This window comes from Eurosta solidaginis, chromosome 2 (assembly GCF_040869045.1).
Source record: "Eurosta solidaginis isolate ZX-2024a chromosome 2, ASM4086904v1, whole genome shotgun sequence".
NCBI lineage: Eukaryota > Metazoa > Arthropoda > Insecta > Diptera > Tephritidae > Eurosta > Eurosta solidaginis.
In genome coordinates, this window is record NC_090320.1 from 165106140 (window position 1) to 165119755 (window position 13616).

Below are 13616 nucleotides of genomic sequence, written 5' to 3' on the forward strand. Positions count from 1 at the left end.
GCCATACAGAATTAAGGTAATGCAAAGTTATTTACTACTTTAGATTTAGAGTCTGGCTTCCATCAGATCTTTATTAATGAATCTGACAGGGGAAAAACGGCCTTTAGTGTAAATGGGGCTAAATACGAATTCCTTCGTATGCCGTTTGTCCTGAAAAATGCCCCATCCATTTTTCAAAGATGCGTGGATGATATCCTTAGACCATTCATCGGGAAGTTTGCGTACGTTTATATAGACGATGTTCTCATTTATTCTTCCTCTCCCGAAGAACATATTGAACATATCCGCATAATAATAAACGCGCTTCACCAAGTGAATATGAAGATTTCCAACGAGAAATCTCACTTTTTCCAAGATTCTGTGGAATACTTAGGGCATATAATTAAATACGACAGGATCACAGTTGACCCAACAAAAATACAAACTATAAAAGATTTCCCCATTCCCAGAACACTGAAGGAACTCAGATACTTCCTGGGTCTCGCTAGTTATTATAGAAAATTTATACAGAATTTTGCAGCCATCGTCAAACCACTCACTACGTTCCTCAGAGGAGAGAACGGTGGCATATCAAAGAATCAAAGCGCAAAAATTAAAATTACCTTAGACGAACTTACACTAGAAGCACTGAATAAATAAAAGAGCAACTGCAAGCACAAGTTAAACTCTTCCAACCAAATTTTAACAAACCTTTCGAATTAACCACAGATGCTAGTAATTACCGCTTTCGTCGTCTTGGAAGGGATTTAGCAAGACGCTCGCTACCTATAAAGCTCATTTTGAAAGGGATTTTCCTTAGGGAAGCGGGTGTGAGATGGAGAAATCTTGAATCCTGCTACCACACTAAGCTCTTGTGACCTGAATGGGACGCGAGACGCACGAGACGTCTCCTTCTTCTAGGAAGGGGAGACATATCTCTGGTGGTTGGACTTATAACCGGCTACATAGTAATCGGGAGACATGCACAACGGCTGGGTGCTCCCTATAATGATTACTGCAGAAGCTGCAAAGACGAAGAGGAGATAGAAACAGTCAAGCATTTTATGTGCGATTGTCCGGCGCTTTGGCACAAGACGAAGAAATCTCTGGGATCTCCTTTCTTTGACGATCTTTGTGATCTGGTTAACTTGGAACCTAAGAAATTCCTGACGTTTACTAAATCGACCTGTTGGTTTGAGTAGGGGAGAGATCCACGTGGTATTACAACGGGACCTTTGTGGGCCTAAGTGCACTGGTGCTCGCACTGGTAGCCACTCTAACCAAACCTAACCTAACCAAAACATAAATGTCGTATTTGATCGTCATCTCCCGTCATCTCATGTACTGTCCATGTTTTAAATAAATCTTGTCCTTGGTTTAGCAGAAGAGTTATTTCTGCAATGAAAAAGCGTAATAAGCTGCACGCCACTAGAGAAGGTCTCGAAATGATGCTTCATGGGTGTTAAAAAAAGTCAATGTTAAAAAGGTTGCAAATTTTTTGCAATCCGTTATTCTTTATTTACAAAGGAGGATTAAAAAATTTATTCGTATCACTCTGACCTTAATTCACGTACTAACTTTGTCTCCTATTACAAAGTTTTTTTTACCTACGTTCTATTCAATTTTGATCACCTGATTTTTATGAGCTAATCAGCGAGCGAAGCGTATACATTTTTTTCGGCGGGAAAATAGTGGGATTTATGCCGGCCGTGTTGCCAGATTGTTCGCACCGGTATATCCTGTCCATTAGGGTGTACCGAGCCATTCAAGTACATAACAGCTATATTGGCAGTAGGCCTCTCATAAATTCCGGATGCGGTCTGGAGTGTAGCACTTCTTACCCTTCCGTCTTTGCTTTTATGCACTTCAATTACCTTACCCTTGGGCCAACAATTTCTTGGATTATTTGGATCGATTATATGAGCAATATCACCGACTTCAATAGGTTTTACTGCCGAAAACGATTTTGTCCTTCTGGTAATGCTGGGCAAATATTCGTTGACCCAACGTCGCCAAAATGTATCAGCCAGTTGTTGCGATGTACGCTAGTCACGACGTAGTTCGATGCCCTCAGAAACCGGTTCTGCGAAGGACTTAACACCATTGGAGCTACCTAGGAAAAAGTTGTTGGGCGTTAGGCCTCTTCTCCTACGTGGTCGATAGGGATATAAGTTAAGGGGCGAGAATTAACTGTCATCTCCACCTCCATTAACATAGCACGTAGAATCTCACCGTTCGGTCTGCTGGTCGTTAAAACTCGTTGAAGTACGTCCTTTACTGAGCGAACAAGCCGCTCCCAAGCTCTTCCTGTAACAGAGCCATAATAAATAATAAAATGTCACCATGTGTTCAAGTTGCTGCAACACCCGTTGTCTACCCACGGGTGTTGAACAACTTGAACACAGCAATTCGGCTCTGAATAATCATTAAAATTTTGGACAACTAAAAACGCAAGACGAACATTGGCGCAAGAAACAAAACTAAAATAATCGAGTGTGCAAACTAAAGTTAATAAATAAAAATAAGAGTAAAATAATTAAAAGACATTATTATACAACTACTTAATAAATAAAATAATTAAAACTAAAAACACTGCGTTTTGGTGTCTTGTGTGTGGAGTGCGTTGCGCGTGCCAAGCGCACGTCCATTTTTCGGAGGTTCATACAATGAACGTTTATAGTCCCATGTGTGGAGATGCTGGTGGTATAAAATGCCACTCAGTTGCAGCCGAAGTAAAAGTTTTCGTTATGCGGTTCTGATCCACCAGGTCAAACCCGGACCTCATTTCTCTTTCAGCACCCTTAAAATGTGTGCCGTTGTCACTACATATTTCCAAGGGGCTTCCCCTACGCTCCATAAAATTTCGTACTGCCAAAATGCAGGAATCAGTAGACAACGAATATGCGATTTCCAGGTGCACAGCTCTGGTTGTCAAACAAGTGAAAAACACCCCATACCTCTTTTCGGTGCTCCTCCTGACTGCCACAAGAAGAGTACCAAAATAGTAAACTCCCACATAAGAAAACGGACGGCAAAACTGTGCGGTACGTGCTGGAGGTAAAGATGCCATTCTAGGTGGCTGTGGTTGGACACCTCTGTTTTTTGAAAATCTGACAATTGCGACGAACTTTGTTGGTCACAACGCGGTGTTTTGGTACCCAGTAATTTTGTCGTATTTCGTTGACTACGGACTACGGTTTCTATGCTACCATGATGGTATTTGATGTGAAAGTCGTTTACGATCAAGTGCGCAATACGGTGGTGGTTTGGTAGCAATACTGGATCTGGTCGCCCTGCAATCTTAACACGTCCATCTATTCTTAAAACACCGTGGTCATCCAAATAGGGTGATAGTTTGTATATATCGCTAGATTTTCCAACAATTTTTCTAGTTGACAAAGAAGCTATTAAGTCTTTGAAAACATCTTTCTGGTCTTTTTTTCCAAAGAAAACGTTCTGCCTTACGAAAATCGTCGGTACTTGGGACACCATATACATTTTTATTACCCCGTACCAAATTTAACCAAATGCGAGCACAGTAAAAGGTCCTAGCAGTTGCCTAAAAAGACGGTCCCATGATGAAAAGTTCTCTGGTTTAGGCCCAACAAAATATTCTGCCGGTAAACTGTGAACTCCAGTAAATTGTGGGCGAAGTTCTTCTGTTGAAACGTGTTTTTGTTGTACAGGTACGAGGCATTCATTCCGGGGAAGATACAGAAAGGATGGTCCGCTAAACCATCGATTGTCGTTTGATAAATTTGGATCACCGTGCCATTTGGTGGCTTCGTCGGCAACATTTTCTGCTGTTGGAACCCAACGCCATTGATTGACATCAGTTAGTTCTAAAATTTCACTGACTCGAAATGCCACAAACTGTTTGTTACGACGATAATCAGCATGCAGCCAAGCGAGTACTGTTCGTGAGTCTGACCAGTATACGGAGCAGTCGATAGGCACAGAATGTGATTCAATAACGTGTTTGGCAAGGCGGGCTCCCAGAAGTGCAGCTTTTAATTCAAGTCGAGGTATTGATATCAATTTGAGTTGGGCTACTCTTGTTTTGCTGGCAACTATGATACAGTTAATTATGCTGCCGTAAGAGTATCGAAGGTAACATACTGCCGCGTAGCTGGTTTCACTTGCGTCGACGAAGGTGTGCAACTCTATATGAGGTGAACAACTGCAAAATTCAATACGAATATACGATCGTGGGATTTTCAGACTCTCTATTTTTGGGATAAGTCTAAGCCATCTAATCCATTTTTTAAATTGGTCCTCGGGAATTGGATCGTCCCATTCGCAGCCAGCTCTCCATATTTCCTGCAAGATGAATTTAGCGTATATAACGTAGAAACCGATCAGCCCGATTGAGTCGTATATTGTCATAACCAAACTAAGAATTTCGCTCTTAGTTGGTCGTCGATGGTGAATAAAGATATCAGAGTCCCTGTATTTGGGGGAAACCCGAAATCCAAAATGATCACTGGCGGTGATCCACCACATGTCTAATACCTTCTCAGTTGGTAGCTCTTTTTAAAGATCGAGACAAAGGGCATCAGTTGAGGTTTCGTTCAACGCAGATAGAACGCGATGTGAATTGGACAAGAAGTTTCGAATATGGAAACCTCCCATCGCATGAACGTGGCGGATATCGTTTACCAACTTTATTTCTTCTTTTTCAGTGTCAACACTTACCAACGTATCGTCTACATAGTGATTCTCAATAATACATTGTGAAGCACGAGGAAACTCGTCTTGAAACTCAGCACCATTTTTATTTTTGACATATTGGGCGCAACTGGGTGAACACGTAGCTCCAAAAGTCATCACTGTCATCACGAAAATTGTTGGTTCATCGGCGTTTGGTTCATACCATAAGAAGCGCATACAGTTTTGGTCTTCTCTCCGAACTTGAATCTGATGAAACATTTCAGCTATATCGGCCGAGATAGCTACTCGTCTTTGCCGAAATTTGAATAATACTGACAGCAGAGGAGTTGCTAGGTCGGGCCCTTTGAGCAGTATGTCATTCAGTGACACGCCATTAACCTTTGCGGCTGCATCCCATACTAGGCGCACCTTGCCTGTTTTTTTAGGGCTCGTTACCGCAAACACAGGAAGATACCAGCATTTTTTGGTGGCAACGTCCGTTGCTGACATACGTCTGGCATACCCTTTTTGTAAGTAGTCGTCAAACTTCTGCTGAAGTACCTCAGCCAACTTTGGCTCTCTTTGCATCTTTTTTTGCAGGCATCGAGCTCGAAATAAAGTCATAGGCATGCTATCAGGTAAAGTGATCTCATGACTCTTCCATAAGAGACTAGTTTCAAATCGATTGCCGATTCGCACAGTGTATTGCTCCAGCTGCTTCATTGCCAGCTCATCATCTTTAGACAATAACGGGGTAAGGTTAGCCGAAACACCTAAACTATCCAGGCAAAAGTAAGATTTCGTCAACTGAAGCATTCGCAGTGGGAGTACCTAAACAACAGGTGAGTGGTGTCATATCCCTTAAGGTGTATCTGGAAATGGTTCGTATTTTTTATTGTTTCTTAAAATTTGCTACATAAGTTTCAAACTGATCTATCCCAACTGTACCCAAAAGGGAATAGAGGGGATGAATTAGACTCCAATAAGGACAAAAGAGAGCAATCGCAGACCACTCTCTTTTGGGATTAATCGCATAATTTTTTGCAGGAAGATTACTCACACATACCCACGCATATAATTAGAAGACAAAAGTAAATACCAGATAAATAAAGGAGAAATAAATGGGCAGCTCTAGTAGAAGGTGCAAAATAATCAGAATTTCCCAAAATTCGTTACAATTGGTGTTAGAAGAGGAATTGTTGAATAAATTCCAGATTAGCGGAAGACAACAAGGGCATGCCAAGTTTAGTGAATTGAGGATCCAGGAACTGAAGGATGATTTCGATTAAACACAACCAGCAATAAATTCGAACTTCAAGCACGACTACGAGAGGTAATAGAGGCAGAAAAAATTAATTTGGAGGAGTAGGTCTTCCGCCCTGACACTGCAGACAGTGGCGAAAATAGATTTAAACATGATATTTTTAACCCCATACTGGCTTGAATGAACGGCAGCGTGTATATATGTGTTGTGTCCAGGTCCATGCATTAGGCGCAATGTTGCCATTATGCTAACAACATTGCGTTATGAGAACATTGTAACTATAGCGAACACAATGTTACAATATTGAATATTGGAGTGATTTATTCAACAGTTTAGCGGTTCGAATGTTAGCAGATGGTGCATAAAAATTAGAAATTCCCTAAACTCGATACAATATTATACATATATTATATATATATACAAACATATATATCCACATTACTTGTACTCATATGCGCAGACACAAGTACATATTGTGACGAATATTACCATCCCCAAGCTGTTTCTAAATAAATAATCACGCAACAACAAAAACAAAATTGAAGCGAGCCACACACCTTCCTTTAGACATCAGGTATGGAAAATAATAATTTTTTTTTTTTCGGAGTCGAAAAAGTCCTGGTCAAAAAATTGTCCTAGGTGAAAATCCCTATAGCAATATCATGTCCAATCATGCATCCTTTATTATTTTTGGAACTTTTTCCATAAAAGTCCACATATAAAAGTAAGATCTGTATTTTTATTAACACGCTTTTATTAGCTTGGCCTGTATGTAACGGAATCTTTGAGCTTAATTTTCACCGGTTTCAGAAGTCTGATTAATTTGAAGCTTTGCATACGTATCAAGGACCGATGACAATGCATTAATGTGATGGTGTGGTGACATAAGGTCAACGGCCATAAGGTCAATTGGCCTTATTACCACTTTGAATGGCCATAAGTTTGATTGAAACTTGACACACGTATCAAGGCTCGACGACAATGCATTAATATGATGGTGTGGTGACATAAGGTCAACGGCTATAAAGTCAATTGGCCTTATTGGCACTTTGAATGGCCATAAGTTTGATTGAAACTTTGCACACGTATTACGGCTCGATGACAATGCAATAATGTAATGGTGGGGTCACATAAGGTTAACGGCCATAAGGTCAATTGGCCTTATTACCACTTTGAATGGCCATAAGTTTGATTGAAACTTCGCACACGTATCAAGGCTCGATGACAATGCATTAATGTGATGGTGTTGTGACATAAGGTCAACGGACATAAGGTCAATTGGCCTTGTTACCACTTTGAATGGCCATAAGTTTGATTGAAACTTTGCACACGTATCAAAGCTCATTCACAATGCATTAATGTGATGGTGCGGTGACATAAGGTCAACGGCCATAAGGTCAATTGGCCTTATTACCACTTTGAATGTACCGTAGCGAGCGCGGCGTCGATCCACTTCCACTTTTGTTTCGGGATCCTGCCATATTCGTGCTCTCGTCTATAATGCCAATGATCTGCCGACCCTTGGCAATTTCGGCGAAAAACCGCGTCCGTCCTCCCTGCGACTTGGCCCTTTTCTGTGCCGTGGGGTTGGATTCATCCATGGACCGCTGGCGTTTCGAGGTTTCATCACTCTCGATTAAAACTTTTAAAATTACTTGAACTAAAAAATTAAAAATAAATAATAATTTAAAAAACTAAAAAAACACGCTTTTATAGCAAACCGAACTAAAAAATAGAAAATAATTTTGAATTAAAAAGAGTTTATATAACAGTAGTAGAAGTTCAAGCAATCGTTTATAGTTAATCACCTCAAAATAAAATTATAATAAAATTTAAGTTATTATCAGAATAATTTAATTCACAGTAAAAAGCGTGGGGTGCTTATTATTATTTTTTTTTTGAGTCCGATAGAACTAGTTAAACTCGGACTTTTAAAAATAAAAGTCCCGAAATCAAAGTTAAATCCGGACTTTTATTTTTTAAGGCCAAAATAAAAGTCCGGCTTGATAACAAATAAATGGCTTATCCGAATTAAAAAAAAAAATTGCATTTCTCGGATCAGCTGTTCCCTTGATCCAAATATATTAAAAGTCCAAAATTGATAGTTTTGCAAGGAATCATATTATAAAAGTAATAACAGTTCCCGCCCCTGTCAGACGTTGAAAGATTTGCTCATCTTGCAAATGCGGACGCATCCGTGGAATACACTGAAAAGGTAAAAATACAGAGTTTTATAAATGGCATACGGGACATGGAAACGAAGCGAGCTACATACGCAAACCCAAAGCAAACATTTGCTGAAACGGTATCCCATGCACTGACTCAGGAAACAGTGTCACTTTTGAGTAAGCCCGCATACAAAGCTCATCGCGTGGAAGTGGAAAGGCCAGACTGGGTAGACACAGTTTTGGAAGAATTTAAAGGAACGCAGCAGAAAAACGATGGTGCCGTCAAATGCTTTAAATGTGGAAAGCCAGGGCACATTGCACGTTATTGCAGTACCAACCCTAATAGTTCCAACAATGTGGGTGGCCGTAAACGCAGTGCTGAAGGAGATGAGCAAATCTCCCTATCTACTCAATCGTTAAACTAAAGCGAGTCAGCCGCAAGGGGCGACAGCTGGCTACCGCAATTGAATGCCCCATAATCTCTATCTCGCAAATTGGGAGAAGGTCAAGAAATCTTACTGTCGGAGGACATGTGGATGGAAAGGACCGTTTACTGACTGTAGACACGGGTGCATCTCATTCCATCATTCGAACAGATTTAGTCAAGAAGAAAATAAGACCATTGCTTGGAGCAAGATTACGTACAGCCACGGGAGAGGACACCCAGGTAATTGGAGAAGTAGCATGTGAAGTAGCAATTGGGAACGTCACGGTACTACATAATTTTAGATTGGCAGAGATTGTTGATGAAACCATAATTGGAGTGGACTTCTTAATCAACCAAGGCATCAAGATAGATATGCAAAGCAATACAATGCGGCTACGAGAGAGGCTACAGCAGTAAACGAGTGCTGGTGGAAGAGAGTCAGCAAATACCACCAAAATCAGAAGCAGTCATCTGGGCAAAGGTTGATGGAGATTTGTGGGTTGTCGAAGCTGCAAACAGATCAACACCGAACGTACTTGTAGGAAAAACCTTGGCTATGACAAATAAGATGGACGTATTCCGGTAAGAGTACTCAATGAGTTCAAGTCACCACTGGCCAAAAGAGCTATATTGAGAAGATGGCAAGAGGCTGAAGTGGTTATTAACTGTAAGCAGCTCCAGGACCACGTTTCAACTAGTAAACTGATTTTTCAAATGACATCACGGCATGGACGGAGGGGCTAGAGCCATGGACGGAGGGGCTAGAGGAAGGCTATCAGAGTAAGGCAAAACAACTGCTCCTAAAGTACGCGAACATAGTTGACCAAGGTGGCTCCAAACCAGGCCGCACCAACGTTGTGAAACATCAAATTGACACTGGAGAAGCGGGAAGTTGTAAGTCAAATCATACAGGAATGATCGACAGCGGTATCACCGAACCATCAGCTAGCCCATGGAGGTCACCGGTAGTACTTGTAAAAAAAAGGATGGAAAAATGAGGTTTTGCGTGGACTACCACAGTTGAATGACGTCACGAAAAAGGATAGCTACCCATTGCCAAAAATTAACGACACTCTGGACTCTCTATCTGGTGCAAAATGGTTTTCCACACTGGACTTAAAAAGTGGCTACTGGCAAGTGGAATTGAAGGAGGAAGACAAGGAGAAAACAGCCTTCAGTGTTGGATATGGTCTTTGGCATTTTACAGTAGGTAATGCCCTTTGGACTATGTAATGCACCAGCTACTTTTGAGAGACTCATGGATCAGGTATTGAAAGGACTACATTGGAAAACGTGCTTAGTGTACCTGGGCGACATCATCGTATTGGGAAAGAACTTTGAAGAACATCTTAAGAACTTCAAGGAAGTTTTCCAGTGAACAGCTGGCGCCGGTCTGAAACTAAGTCCCAAAAAGTATTCGCTGTTTAAAAAGGAAATAAGTTATTTGGGTCACAAGGTAACGACAGAGGGCATCTGCACTGTGAATGAAAAGATCGAGGCTGTAAAAGTTTGGCCAAGACCACAGGACCTGCAGGAATGGAGAAGTTCCCTTGGGCTATGCATATATTACCGCCGATTTGTACCAAAATTTTTAGCGTAGCCCACAGCCTCCACGAGCTTACAAGAAAAAATAAAGCTTTTGAATGCAAGAAGGAGCAAGAAGTGGCTTTCCAAATATTGAAAGAGCGTTTATGCACTGCCCCAATGTTGGCATATCCGATTCCAGGAACAACATTTACTCTAGATACAGATGCGAGTGGATACGCTATAGGAGACGTTTTATCACAACTGGTCGATGGAGAGGAGAATGTAGTTCCATACTACAGCCGATCAATTTGAAAACCAGAGAGGAACTATTGCGTTACACGGAGAGAGCTGTCGGCATTAGTAGAGTGTATTAAACATTTTCACAAATACCTCTACGGGCAACGATTCCGCGTCAGGACAGATTACGCAGCGTTGAAATGGCTCTTGCAGTTCCGTTATTAAGAAGGTCAATTGGCACGGTGGATCGAGAGACTACAAAAGCTATAACTTTTCCATTGAGTATCGAAAAGGTAGTACCCATGGAAATACTGATGCAATGTCACGAGGACCATGTAGTATGGAATGCAAGCACTGTTCAAAGGCCGAGGCTAAAGAAGACATTATACATGTCCAGCTAATGACTATAACATGTACAGATGAATGGGTTAAGGAACAACTAAGGAAGCGTCAGCTAACAGATACAGATCGGTCATATGTTATGCAAGGGCTCGAACGAAACGAAAGACCAAATAGAGAGGAGATTTCAGCAGAGCGTCCTAGTTGGAAGTCATATTGGGCACAGTGGAACAATTTAGAGTTGATTTCCGGTTGCCTGCATCGAGTACGGGAGAGTGAAGATGGTCAATGTAAGCGGAAACTGATAGTTGTTCCCAGGAAAATGATTCCTGACGTTCTCAACGAGCTACATAATGGTCCAAGTGGAGGTCATCTAGGAATCGCGAAAACGCTCGAGAAGATTAAGCAGATATTATATTGCGTTGGTTGCCGTCAGTCGGTCACTAAGTGGATTGGGAACTGCGAGGTTTGCAACAGAGCGAGAGGGCCCAAAACCCGAAGTCATGACCAGATGAAGCAATATAACTCAGGTTCGCCTTTTGAGAGGATCGATATGGATTTCGCAGGTCCATTTCCTACCAGCAACTGCGGAAACAAATATGTACTGGTGGTTATGGATTATTTCACCAAATGGCCAGAGGTATACCCAATGCCAAAGCAAGAAGCGGAAACAGTAGCAGAAGTGTTCATAAACAATTGGGTTGCATGGTGTCTAATCTACCTTGCACTCTTCAATAAAAAGGCGGAACGCGTTAGTTTTAAGTTTTAATTATGAGTATATTATTTTACTGCGTTTTTTTTGAATTCACAACTCACAAATTTCACGATATAAAGGAAAATAAAAGTGAATTTAATTAATAATGAAAAGAGATGCGCGACGGCGGTGGGCGAGTAAACTGCACTAATGATGCGGGCACGATAGATGCGTGAAGGCGGGTAGTTTTAGATAAACTAAAAACTAAACTCAATTGAGAGTGAGCGCGGTGGTGGTTGGCAAGCCACGGCTGAGCTGCACTGCTTGCGCTTGGCCGCACTGGCCGGGTGTTGCCAGATGGAGGGGGCGGACTTAGTCCGAAAATTGGATCATGTCTTCAACATGCTCCCCCCCCCCCCCCCCCCGCTCGACGCGTTGATGGGTTAAGGGCGGCGTCAACTCTGTCCAAGGCTGCTCGTGCCTCGGCTACTAATTGTCGTATTTTTTTTTCTTTTTGACGAGCCGATTGGCTTTGTACCGCGCTCTGGCGGTTTTCCGTGCGGGCTCGTGGGGTTGCCCTGTCTCTTCGGCGGCTGTCGTTGTCCGCATGGTTGTTCGGTCGAGCCCGGTGGAGCAAAGTGTGGTGGCCGAGTGAGCATTTTCGGCAGCTGCTTGGGGAGTCGCACGCCCCGGTGGAGTGTGAGATTGCGAGGCAGTTGAGGCAGTGCCGGTGGGTTTTGGCACATTGGTATCTCTCCTCGGGTTGCATCGCTAAAAAGGCCCGGCACTGTCTCAACACATGCCGTTGACCACAGAGACGACACTTTGGTCCCTCGGTTGTTCTGCGGGTCCTGTACAGACAAGAAAAGAAAAAAAATATTCGTATTTTTTAGGCATGGGTGAGGGTAGCTTATATATCTTTTTCAGATTGCTAGGGTCATGAAACAGAGAGTACCAGAGGTAGGGTTGGCATTACTAGGCAGTTGGTAGCACGCACAGTTTGGCAATATTACGGGTTATTAGTCCATTTTGGGTTTTGAGTTCCACAACCCGAACATTGTTATCCGATCCAGGGTGTAAAGTGATTACCCGTCCCAAACGCCATTCGTTCGGGGGTAGTAAATCCTCCTTTACCACGACTAAATCTCCAACTTGAATATTGCGTTGAGGGCATTTCCATTTATACCGCTTATGCAGCTCCTTGAGATACTCGCTCTTCCATCGTGTGCTGAATTGGTGGTGAAGCACTTTCAGTTTCTGCCATTTGTTGACCAAGGTGAGATGCTCTGCAGTTGGCTCCGGTAACGACAAGAGCGGCGCGCCACGCAAGAAATGTCCTGGGGTTAGGACTAGGGGATCCATTGGATCTTCGGACATAGGGGAGAGCGGTCGGGAGTTGAGGACCGCCTCTATGCGTATTACGAGGGTAGTAAGCTCTTCGAAGGAGAACTTCTGGCTTCCTGCTACTTTCGTAAAGTGTATCTTGAAGCTTTTCACGGCCGCTTCCCATAGACCACCCATGTGGGGAGCGTATGGGGGGATGAATTTCCATGAGAATCCGTGAGCTGCATACTTTTCGGCGACGTCTGTAGCGACTTCCTTGAGGAATGTGGTGAATTCTCTTTGTAGTCCGCGTTGTGCGCCGACGAACGTCTTTCCGTTGTCAGAATATATCTGGTGGGGTAGGCCACGGCGGCCAGTAAATCGGGCAAAGGCTGCGTTGAAGGCATTCGTGGTGAGGTCAGAACACACTTCTAAGTGAACAGCCTTTGTGGAAAAACAGACGAACTCACAAACGTAAGCTTTGACATACGAAGCTCGACGAAGGGGAGAAGTTTTTACCATAAATGGTCCAGCAAAGTCGACTCCTGTTGTATGAAAGGGTAGGGAATACGTTGACCTCTCGGGTGGCAAGGCTGCCATTATCTGCGTTTTCATCTGCTGTTTATAGATGGTGCAGGTTTTGCAGTGGAATACGAGCTTTTTGACCTTTTGCTTCAAACGTGGAATGTAGTACTGTTGCTGTACCATTCGGATCATCAGCTGTTTGTCGGCGTGCAGCAGGTGCGAATGGAGGAAGTCTAACAAAAGAGAACAAAATCGAGAGTTTTCGGGTATGATAATTGGGTGCCGCTCATTAAAGCTATAGGTGGCATATGCTAATCTTCCAGAAACTCGCATGATTCCTGAGTCATCTAGCATGGGGTTTAATGTCAGAAGGGTGTTCTTTTTGGGTAAGGGTCCTGACGTTTGAAGCAGCTCTATCGTGTCTCCGTAATGATTCCGTTGGGTTTGAATGATGATTTTGATTTTGGCATCATTCACTTCGGC

The 13616-nt window shown here is 42.6% G+C and overlaps 1 protein-coding gene across 4 annotated transcripts in view; it reads left to right on the forward strand.

Moving 5' to 3' along the window:
* Positions 1 to 13616, forward strand: part of ninaC (STKc_myosinIII_N_like and MYSc_Myo21 domain-containing protein ninaC) — a 2219740-nt gene that overhangs the window by 724655 nt on the left and 1481469 nt on the right. The gene's annotated exons all lie outside the window — the stretch shown is intronic.